We start from the raw sequence: 12,853 nt of genomic DNA, 5'->3' as shown, positions 1-12,853 counted from the left end.
ACGATCGAGGTGGTTCCACCGACGATAATATAGGCTGCGATGTGCAAAACTTGCGAACCGGGAATATACTTTTTGATCAAGCATTCTCGGTCATATGGACAACTTTAGTCGTATACTAACCCCTGTTTTGTTAAAGATAGATTCCATTTTACCCCAGGTAAACAACCACCACACTGAGCATTCCGAACCAAGAATGGGATTTCTACTTGTCGCTGACTTTTGGCAGTAGTAAAGGTTTTAGAGTATTTCGGGTGAAAGCACATGATTGATCCCGATTAAAATCCGAAGCAAAAGCAGTGGGCTATGTTCATGCAAAATTTCTGGAAGCTGCATGAGCTTTCAGTGAGAAAGTATTGAGATGAAATACTCTTGCCCTCAGTCACATTGCTTTCATATACAAACGAATGATTCCATAACATCAGATAACGCTACAAACTGAGAGTGCGGGCACGTAGTCGTGTGGGGGAACAATATCTTCTGCTGTATCTAATGATTTAGATATCGAGTCAGAGAACAAGACTGTCTACTTGCTTCCACAAGCTAGATGGTGACCAACGAGGGAGGTGGTCGCATCGGACTCATTTTTCTGGAGCACAGCTATCTTCCTGCCTCCTGCCTGCGATCTTGTTGTCAAAGAAGACGGAGTACACTGAGACGCAACTTGCTCGTGCCCTCACTGTTACAGAACACTACTACACACTCCGAGTGGTGTGTCACCGTCAACGGAAAACAATCCAGACGTTCTCATCTCCAACAAGTTTACCTCGTCAACAATCCGCTCTGTGTGTGTCGCATGCGGGGTGCCAGACACGGAAGATCATCTTTTCTTTTGTGGCCCGGTCCTAATGTACTGCAGCCATAGTGGCATCGTCAAATGTTAAATGCGGAATCAGCACCAGCATCGTCAAATACATATAAATACCATCACATGCACCGCACGAGTCATGTTGTCAGTAGTACTACTGTTTAAAACAGGCTGCCGTACAATAGCCACAAGATGTTTGTGTTGTAAGTTCACCAGATGTCGCTGATGTCGGCATACACTAGTTTTCAATAATCAATTGAAACAGCGAAAATATAGGGGGATACAATAGTTGAAGTCTGTAATAAACTTATAACGTATAAAAGGCATTACAGTAATAAAAAGCAATAAAAAGAAGAACACGACAGAAATAATATTGTTAAAAAGAGGAAGAGTTAAGAAACAGTGGTTAGCATGTGCTCTAGCGCCAATATTCTAGATAATGACATAAATATTAGACACCGTTGATAGGGCACCGGGTAGTATTAAAAAACCATAAAACAAATCGCTAAAGGAGCCACAATTGTAAGAAAACATAGTGCTGCACATAATCAGCGCCCTCTGTTGGCGCTAACGCCAGAATTCCGCACAGGCGGGAAGTGGTTGGAGGAACGTGACCGGCAGAGTGCCCCTCCTACCCTGCGGCACTCCGTTGCAAGAAAAGAATGACAAAATTCCGTAATAGTGGATGATCCAAGAACATACTTGAGTCATGCGTAAAACGTATGAAAACGAAGTAAATATGTGATGCACTCAGTACTAGGTGAACTTATCAACACACTGTATATAACAGAGGCGTGCAGTGCTTAGAGTAAAACATTGTCAAATAAATCAAAGTAGGCATTGGACACAAAGTCATTTTGTCAGTTAAGCGATTTAGTTGGTTATCTGTTTTTTGCTTTATGAATTTCAAGCTCCTCTAACAAATTAAGAGTACGGCCTTTTTCCACTCTGTGAAGAATACAAATACAATGTGCAACTCTATGTTTTCTTTCATTTGTGGCTACTTTAGCGATTTGTTTTATGGTTGTTTAATATTTACGTCATTATCCAGAATATTGGCACTAGAGCACATGCCAACCACTGTTTCTTAACTCTTGTCCGCAGCTCGTAGTCGTGCGGTAGCGTTCTCGCTTCCCGCGCCCGGGTACGATTCGCGGCGGGGTCAGGGATTTTCTCTGCCTCGTGATGACTGGGTGTTGTGTGATGTCCTTAGGTTAGTTAGGTTTAAGTAGTTCTAAGTTCTAGGGGACTGATGACCATAGATGTCCCATAGTGCTCAGAGCCATTTGAACCATCTTAACTCTTCCTCTTTTTAACAATATTACTTTTGTCGTGTTCTTCTTTTTATTGCTTTTTATTACTGTAATGCCTTTTATACGTTATAAGCTTATTACGGACATCAACTATTGTATGCCCTTTTATTTTCGCTGTTTCAATTAATTATTGAAAACTAGTGTATGCCGACATTAGCGACATCTGGTGAACTTACAACACAAACATCTTGTGGCTACTGTACGACAGCTTGTTTCAAACAGTAGCACTACTTACAACATGGCTCGTGCATGTGATGTCATTTATATGTATTTGACGATGCTGGTGCTGATTCCACATTTAACATTTGACGATGCCACTATGGCTGCACTACATTAGGACTTTGTTTTTATGAAACAGGTATGCCTCTTCATATTTAAAGCGCACAAATGTAAATTTTGTCAGTACTACTTTTCATTATGGTGTATGTATTGTTCATAAGCTGTATACAGTTTGCGAGTGTATTTGTTTTTCCCATTTTTGCTGCAGATCGCCGGCCGTAGTGGCCGAGAGGTTCTAGGCGCTACAGTCTGGAACCGCGCCACTGCTACGGTCGCAGGTTCGAATCCTGCCTCGGGCATGGATGTGTGTGATGTCCTTAGGTTAGTTAGGTTTAAGTAGTTCTAAGTTCTCGGGAACTGCTGACCTCAGAAGCTAAGTCCCATAGTGCTCACAGCCATTTGAACCATTTGCTGAAGATCTGATGATGGTCATTAAAGACCGAAACCGGTATCTGTCAACAAAAAGTTTGTGACCATGGAAGTAATTTAAAGGAAACTTATTACATATATGGGTCACTGTTTTTTCGCGACGATGTCGTAGCTTGTGGTATTACATATGGTACCCTCTGCTCCTCTTTCCTTTACACCTTTCCTAGCTATGTAGACCTATTGGGATAGGCGTAGTTAGGGACCAACGCCCGAAGTTGCACAAATTTGTTTTTGAGGGTCAAAGTGGCGGTGAAGAATAGACCATTTTTTTCCGTGTAGGTTCCTTTATGAACAGGAAAGTGAGGGTGAATAAGAAAAGTGATAAGCGTCGCGTCTTCTTAATTCTGAAGGAAAAAAAAGAGAAAGTGGCTCAGGGGTTACCGCACTGGACTCCAGTCTGCAGGACGACGGTTCAAATTTACGTGCGGCCTTCCAGATTTACACTTATCGAGATACCCATAATCGCTCAAGGCAAATGCCTAGACGATTCCTTTCAAATTTCACTGCCGATTTTCTTCACAATCGTTGCAAAAAGCCAAGCCTGTGCTCCGTCTCCTCGATGGCGACGGAACGTTAAACCCTAATGTATGCAACGTATTCGCAGTTCCCAATGTGAACACGCATCAGCTGTGTAATCAAATGACGACAATGAAAATTTATGCCGGACCAAAACTCTAGCCCGGATTTCCCACTTATCGCAGGCACTCTTCTTACTACTAGCCTATACGAGTACGACTTACGGGCACACCCAAACTTCCATGTGTCTACAGCTGTACTCGTGCATTCACTATATATATTTCTGTACGGGGGAGACATTTTAACTGAATGTCGCTCGCCCAGTGTCGGCGGCTAAATACGATATAACATTGGCGGTGTTATTCAGATTACGATGCAATTTTTCTTCTGGTATGCCCGAAACAACAAACCCTGCCCGACTACAGCTGTCATGAAATATTGTGATTGCGTTTAATGTATTTCCTAACGGCTGTCTCTGCCGCAATAAATGAGCGATGCGACTAATACAGAGTGGGTTCGCGAAAAGTTGTGAACTATATTTTCGCTGCTGCCTCGAGGGGCCATATATTGTCCCAGCGCGAACCTGTGCTGGTTCGCGATATTTTATCGGTTGTTATGAAACTTCCCCTTTGAATGTAAACAATAACTGTGCTGGTAAGACTTCTACGTTAGTTGATTTTCAAACTCCAGAGTGAAACTGAACGTACTGACTCTGTTTTCTTTTTACTTATTCTGATCATCACACAACTGACACACAAAATTTTAGCGCAACTCAATCTGACTTTCAGTAATCCCTACAAAAGAGTAGCCCCGACTAACAATAACCCATACCCTTCATGCATCACTTACCTCACACAAAAATCTTCGTTACTCGAACTACTGCAATACAGCGAACGCCAATACTGCCAGCTAAATGAAAGATTCTAACTACTAAAGGCAGTAACTACTGATAGGCATATAGTTAGCAAATGAAAGATTTTGGCAGAGAACAAACAATGTATTTACCTTAATAGTGTTCAAACATCCAGTTTAACAGATTTCCTTTTTCTGACGGATACACGCCCAGATCATCCTCTCATATTAACATCTCAAAACTCTGGGATTTCTCTCCCCACATCCATCACTCCTGGCGGCTCAACTCCAACTGCCCAACGCTACGGACTGTTCACATCCAACTGCCCAACACTACACTGGCGAATAACTTCCAACAATGAGTGCAACCAGGCCACAGACTGCACACAGCGAAGTCAGCGATTTTAATACAGAGCGCTACGTGGCGTTTCCAACGTAAAAGCCTAAACAGCCACCGAGCGAGGTGGCGCAGTGATTAGCACACTGGACTCGCATTCGGGAGGACGACGGCTCAATCCTGCGTCCGGCCTTCCCGATTTAGGTTTTCCGTGATTTCCCTAAATCGATCCAGGCAAATGCCGGGATGGTTCCCTTGAAAGGGCACGGCCGATTTCCTTCCCCATCCTTCCCTAATCCCATGAGACCGATAACCTCGCAGTTTGCTCTCTTCCCCCAAACAACCCAACCCAACCTAAACAGCCTACTTACAGTTGTACTAAAGCTGAGCTGATCACTGACGGGTCCGAATATCCGAAGGAACATTGCATCATAATTCTGAACAACACAGGCATTACAATATCGTACTAAAGCCTAATCTTCTTTCCTTTTCTGGATGATTACCAGCTATACAATAGTTTTCTCCCTGTTGACAACGTACGCTGGGGACTTCAAGTTTGGTGTATGTGGATAGTGTTTCGAATTGAGGTTTATTTCACGGACTTTCAGTATCTCAGAGTGCTAATTCCATGCGTAACCGCCATAAGCCAGAAGTGCGCGTCGTTCCGTTCTATGAACTCTTAACTTGTGCAGAACGTATAACCAGATTTTGAGTTTAAACAAATGAAACGGTAAGACCGTTCCTACACTTCTCATATGGATTAATGGTCTTAGTGACTATCACTTCTCCATTAGTTAAACCATAGAACTGTTGCCCAAGTCTTGTGTTCTTTCGCCTACAACATTCCTCTGACGTTTAACTACCGAACGATGTCCACCCTATGAAAAGGTATTGGTCATCCGTGACCAATAAACAGCAGCAGAGTTTCTCTCCTCTGATTAGAATTCAAATCTTACAAATCGCTGTACCTTCTTTAACAGTTCTCCTTTATTGCCGAAGTTCCCTAAAATGTTGTAGGCAAGAGCCTGGTTCTCCCTGCTTTATTTATGCAGTGACGTCTCAAACGGCGGCATATCTTTTGCCCATCGAGCCCAGTCACATTCGATGATGACATGGAACATGAGTCGCATGAGGAACTCCGCAATCATTATAGTAGCTATTCACAGTGTGTGCTGAAGCCAGCCACGACAAAATCCCCACAGGGGCAGTCCAACGACTTACAAGTGTCTGTTTCATGAAACTAGTGAGGCCAATGGTTCGAAAGTTTGCTGTCTTTCTTCTACTTTGATGATTTCTTTAATCTCTCTCGATGCTGAAGCTATGTTTTCATCTAAGCCTAACTACTACGATGGTCATCCAGTTTCCCTTTTTTTTCTACGAAACAAAACATAGTTACGTGAAAAACTTTATTGGCAGCAGATACAGTAATGTGTCAGCTATTTTTAGACAGAATCATCACCAAAACTGAGATATTTGTTATGTTAGGGAATCAACTTTTGTACTCCTTTGCTCTGGAGGTCTGCCGTCTGGAAATGTAAACAGCGTATTACCATCATCTGAAGTTCTTCGTTATATTGAAAATGCTGATCGGCGCGTAGGAATTTCCTGAGATGCGTAGAAAGATGGGAATCGCTGGAAACGACTTCAGTACCGTATAGTGGGTGATCAGACTGCTCGCAGATGAACTCTTTTAGAACAATTGTTATGTACTGAGCTGTATGTGGGCGACGGATTGTCATGGATCAGCACAACGCCTGCACTGAGCATTCGAGGCCTTTTGTTTTGGACGTCTCGCTTGATTTTCCGCGGTATTTCACCGTGACCGTGAGCGTTTCACAAATTAAATGGGCAAAATGTCTTTTGTGTCCCAGGAGGTCGCGCACATTATTTTTCGCGCCTACACAGTCTGCACGTATTCTTGATCGGAGCACTGTGACGCCAACGCATCGACTACTGCTTGATTTCCGGGCTAAAATGAGCAATCTTTCGACTTAAAGCCAGTGACAACCCTGCCGAGGACCTCGTCACTGTCATCAATGTACCCGTGGAGAAACTTCCTGGCAGATTAAAACTGTGTGCCCGACCGAGGCTCGAACACGGGACCTTTGCCTTTCGCGGGCAAGTACCCTACAACCAGGCGTGAGTCGTGCTTCGGTAGCTCAGATGGTAGAGCACTTGACCGCGAAAGGCAAAGGTCCCAAGTTCGAGTCTCGGTCGGGAACACAGTTTTAATCTGCCAGGAAGTTTCGTTCCAGCGCAAACTCCGCTGCAGACTGAAAATCTCATACCCGTGGATAAATATCAACGCTGCTCCTAAGTCATTCGTTTAGAGTGTTCTGGTTTCAGATTTTTCGGCAAACAGCTGGCGTAAAATTTTCTGACCAGTAATTTGTGCCCCCTACCACCAGTTATTTAAAGAATCCAACTCCCACGCATAACACAGCTTCCAAAGTCTATTAATTTGCGCTCCGTTTTAAGATAAAGCTACTTTTTCATGAATTTCAACATTTATTGCGTCGTATCTCCAGAAATATGTGTCGTATGATGAAGTTATCGACGCCTATGTTCGTAGTCAACGTACAATGACCACCCACAAATGGCAGGCACTAACAGTGGAAGGTATATAAAGCGTGTCGGGAAAATGCTGATAAAACGCAGCCGTTCTCGTAATGTGGAAATGGACAGATTTATCTAACGTCCCAACGTGCACGATCATTGGCTTACAGGCCCAGGGTGGACGCATTTCTGCTAAGTTCGAAAAGTGTTCTTATGCCACCGTGGTTAAAGTGTAACGCGCTATCCAAAATCGACGCCGAGACAACTGTAGTGCACTTCGGGACAGAGGCGACTGGGTGAACGATGGCTGCAGAGATGTGCACGGGCTAACAGACGTGCAACTGTTGAGCGTCTGATCGCCAAGATGAACCAGAGGGCTACCGACAGACCCTCCTCAACGACCGTTCAGCAAGCGAAGCTGCGTCTGGACGTCCGCAGCAGACGCCTGCTTCATGTATCCATATTGATTGATGTTCATCGGCGACTAAGGCTGAAATTAGCACGACAGTACCCCAACTGGACGTCCACTGCGTGGCGACAGGTGGTGTTTTCAGATGAATAAGGTTAATGCTCCATCGGACAGATAGCGGTTGACTTGTACGGCCGTTGGCTTTCGGAAGAACATCATCCACACAATTTCGAAGTTAGTAAGAGCCAACAAGTGTGAGAATTATCCCACAACAAGCTTAGCAGCTCATTTATCCAAGTTCCTGATAAGAATAACATACGCAAGAATGGAAAAGAAAAATGAGGATGTGTTGGATGACGATCAGCTGGGCTTTAGAAAAGGCAAAGGCACGAGAGAGGCAATTCTACCGTCGCGATAGATAATGAAAGCAAAAGTATAGAAAAATCAAGACACATTCATACAATTTATCGACCTGCAAAAAATTTTCGATAATGTTATATGGTGCAAGGTGTTCGAAATTCTGATAAAATTAGGCGTAAGCTATAGGGAAAGATGGGTAATATAAAATATGTCAAAGAACCTAGTCGGAACAATAAGATTGGAAGAAGTGCTCGGATTAAAAAGGGTATAAGACAGGGACGCAGTCTTTCGACACTACTGTTCAATCTATGCATCGAAGAAGCAACGAGGGAAATAAAAGGAAGATTCAAGAGTGGGATTAAAATTTATGGTACAAGGATGTCAATGAGAATGTTCGCTGATGACATTGCTGTCCTCAGTGAAAAAAATGGTTTAAATGGCTCTGAGTACTATGGGAATTAACATATGAGGTCATCAGTCCCCTAGAACTTACAAGGGGAAGGCCTCAGACACGGCCAACCGATTCGGCTCAAATTTGGCAGGTCGCTTGTGTACAACCTAAAACGAAGGACTCTAAGATATTTTGGGTCAACACTCCCGCAATCTTGAGAAAATCACCCCGAAAGGTTATGACTAGTAATCGACTCAAAATTGGAGCAATCGATAGATAATTGTAAATAGAGAATTTTTCATCATCAGGAATGTGGTCCGCAAACGCAAAATTTTCCAGAAATCGAGGAAAGAAACTTTTACAACTGCCGCTTCTGTACCCACATGGTAAACGCCTTTCGCGTTATTCTTTTCGTTTGTATTTTTCCATGTCTCAATTGATAGGGACAGGAGGGTTAATAAGGTAAGTAAATCAATAAGGAATGGTAATAATACTTACCTTATTAATCCTCCTCTCCCTATCAATTGAGATATAGAAAAATATAGCCGAAAAGAACAACATCCGCTACGTTTCTTCGAGATTCGAACCCGGGTTCTCAGATTCCCAGCCAGTTGCCTTGACCGTTGCGCTATCGGTGCTGTCGGCGAAAAGCGTTTACTATGTGAGTACAGAAGCGGCAGTTGTAAAAGTTTCTTACCTCGATTTCTGGAAAAGTATGCATTTTCGGACCCTATACCTGATGATGAATAATTCTCTATTTACAATTATCTATCGATCCCGCCAATTTTGAGTCGATTGCTCGTCATAACCTTTAGGGGTGATTTTCTCAAAATTGCGGGGTGTTGACCCAAAATATCTTAGAGTCCTTCGTTTCAGGTTGTATACAAGCAACCTGCCAAATTTGAGCTGCATCAGTTGGCCGTGTCTGAGGCCTTCCCCCTGTTAGAACTACTTAAACCTAACTAACCTAAGGACATCACACACATCCATGCCCGAGGCAGGATTCGAACCTGCGACCGTAGCAGTCGTGCGGTTGCAGACTGAAGCGCCTAGAAACGCTCGGTCACACCGGCCGGCTGTCCTCAGTGAAAGTGAGGAAGAATTGCAGGATGTGTTGAATGGAATGAACAATCTGATGAGTACAGAATATGGAGTAAAGCGAAGAAAGACGAAAGTAATGAGAAGTAGGAGAAATACGAACAGCGAGGAACTCAACATTTCAATTGGGGATCACGCAGAAGACTATGTTCAGGAATTCTACTACCTTGCGAGCAAACTAACCCACGACGGACGGTGTAAGGAGGACATAAAAAGCGGACCAGCTCTGGCGAGAAAGGCATTCCTGGCCAAGTAGAAGTCTTAAAGTGAGAATGAAACTTCTGAGAATGTACGTTTGGAGTGCAGTATTGCATGGTAGTGAGACGTGGACTGTGGGAAAACAAAAACAGAAGACAACAGAAGTCTCTGAGACGTGGTGCTACAGACAAATGTTGAAAGTGGACTGACAAGAAGAAGGGACACGATGACAGGTGATCAGTTAAGTCATCAGTGTATACCACAGTACTGGAGGGAGCTGTAGAGGGTTAAAACTGTAGAGGAAAATAGAGACTGGAATACATCACACAAATAATTGAGGACGTAGGGCGCAACTGCTAAATTGGCACAGAAGACGAATTCGTGGCGGATCGCACCGAACTAGTCAGAAGATTGATGATTCAAAAAAATAAAATGAAAGGTAGCCCCTCCAGACCCTTTCAGCATGGTTCAATCAGTATCTCACAAAAAAGATTTTCATGAGAGCAGAATAGCCATTTGTGAGAGACTCCGAAAATCACTTATTTTCAGTGAATTATCCACGTAAGTGACAATATCGTTAACTAAAAATTATATGAAATATAATATGAATCAGAAGACAGAGTGCGGCTTTGACATATTACTCAGTTGACACCATAACAACGATGTCACATGCGACCATGTGAGAAGCAGGTCACTCAGCACGTGCTGAGGCTCTTGGCACAATATCGACGGGTGTAGCAGACATCCACTTCGACAGCTGTAGATGTACTCGTACGCTTTCCGGAATGGCATTGTATTGTTTCTGCCGGGTGTGAAGAAGGTGGCAACACTGATGCAGCACAGTAGTTCAGCGTATCTCATTCGTTTTGTTGCTTCGTCATGAAAATCATATATAAACAAATATTACGCAAAATTTTTGTTTGTTTTTTACAAAGTTAAAAAAGGACACCACACTCTTATCGTGAAGCCATGGGCCTTCAATCCTGGACAACCATAAGATAAAAAGGTATTCCCTCGGATGTTATGGATTTCGTATTTCGTCTTATCAGCGGGGCTTTGTGTTATGCCATCAGTCAATTACGGTATTCCGCCAATCCTACGTGCTACAGTTCCTGGCAGCTTGCTGTCTTGTATGAGCGTTCGTTGAATCATGTAATATTATTTATTTTCTTTTTTTACGGTTGCAGGACCGAAAGATGATGCAATTAGGTTTGTATAAAGTTATGGGGTGTAACGTCGTTTTCATCCTTTAATACGGAGACCATCTTCAGCATCCAGCGAGGCCCGTTCTCAGGAACTCTGAGCTTATCACACAAAATAAATAGGTAAAAGTGTACTTACACTGCCGGCAGCTTTTCCGTTGTGGGCGGAGGTTGGTAATGCTTAGCGTGACGAATCATAAAGTGTCAACAAGACGAATCATGAGACAGATGTAGGTTCTGATTGAGCCAGTCGTACCTAATTTCCTGTGGTCTGCATACAAAATTAGCTGATATTTTGCGCTCTTAGAATTTAACCACAACATCGGAATTTTCTGAAAAAATCAGAAATAAGACATGTAAGTAGGTTATTGCAATGGCGAAAGTGTATCTTGGGCTACGCTACACGTCACTCTATTAAGGCAATCATATTGTACTGTTGAAATTCGTTGGATTCAGCAGCTCACAAGAAAATTATCGCATTCAAATCGAACGCAGATCTCAGACTGCAGTATAAATCAGACTGTCAACACATCTAACTTGCCGGCCGGTGTGGCCATGCGATTCTACGCTCTACAGTCTGGAACCGCGCGGCCGCTACGGTCGCAGGTTCGAATCCTGCCTCGGGCATGGATGTGTGTGACGTCCTTAGGTTAGTTAGGTTTAAGTAGTTCTCAGTTCTAGGGGACTGATGACCTAAGATGTTGAGTCCCATAGTGCTCAGAGCCATTTGAACCATTTGAACATCTAACTTTTGTCCATCCACATTCACTGGTTTCGTCAACTCACTACTAAACTGTCACATTCCAACGTACGTCGAGTTCTGTGTTCTGTAGGGGTCACTCTGTCACTTGAACCAGCTTTCTCCAGTTACCAAATAAATACGAAAGTCAATAAGTAGCCTTAAAATTCATAATAATCATATCAATAGAAATCATTTGGCTCTCCCTGTATCGTAAAGTAAGTCTTCAAGTTCTATTTTCTGCAGAAAGAAATAATTAGATTCAGCAATTATCATTTGTTACCTTATACTATCGCCAGACTGGCTACGGTCAACGTCAACGAATTGTCAACATCAGGACGCAACACAAGAGCCTTGTGCTCTACATCATCGACAGTTCTGTTTTTAGCCCGGTTATTTCTGTTTTTCTTCCTCTTACAGTGTACCATACCTAACATTAGGCGTTTTCCAGTAGAGCCATCGGAACTGTACTGGCTCTTTCAAATCTAGATATTTATGGAGTCTTTGCCGCACCACACTAATGCCACACGACTCTTCAACTTCCACTATCGACAACAACATCAAAGTTCCTAAGCTGCATCTCGAGTTTAAATAATTACTATGGCCCTATTTTAAAATGTAATAAAGTTATTTCTGTTTCTCATGCAACTACACAAAATATACATATTGGAACATACCATTACATCCACATCGACAGTTAGCGGATACAAAACAAAAATTAAAAATCTAATTCCGAAACATAGTTCATGTGACAGTACGAAGCTGACACTTTTCCTACAGGAAACCGTACAGAGTAGATATTAGTACTTTATTTAGTTGTACAAAGGTTCAATATATTTCGCTGCTACTACAGATAAACTGAAAATATGTTAAGTAGGAGATGGTACAAATCAATGGACATGTCTGTAGAAAAGTGAGGCTATATCGTTACAATTTCACATGTAACTGTCTCCGCATCTAATTGCAGCGCAAGGCTTTCTCTGCAAACGTGCTGTCGCTGTATTTCGATAAAACACAATACTTAAGAGTTCTTTACTGTACAAGACTTGACGACACCACAATGAATAACGGTTGGGAGTAAATCATTCTGCGATTAACTTCCACTTTCCCTGTCTGTTGTGCCAACGATTATCGCGACTCTGACGAGGCCTGGGAGCAATCAGCGACTCGCGAATAGCGCAGTTCTGGGCCTGACAGCCTGAGAACGCAGTTGTTGTAGCTCTGAGAACTGTGCACCCGGCGACGGCGGCTGCTTTAATCTGTATGGCCCCACGCCAGCTGCTTACGAAACGGGAGTAAAGTCCCTCTCCTGGAGAGGTTATCCTCTTTCCCGGTGTGGGCCTGAAGTGAGATCGAGGCGGGATTGGTT

This window comes from Schistocerca serialis, chromosome 7, assembly GCF_023864345.2.
Source record: "Schistocerca serialis cubense isolate TAMUIC-IGC-003099 chromosome 7, iqSchSeri2.2, whole genome shotgun sequence".
NCBI classification, from domain to species: Eukaryota; Metazoa; Arthropoda; class Insecta; order Orthoptera; family Acrididae; genus Schistocerca; species Schistocerca serialis.
The sequence above is the reverse complement of the archived record's forward strand: the minus strand, read 5'-3'. Positions refer to the sequence as shown.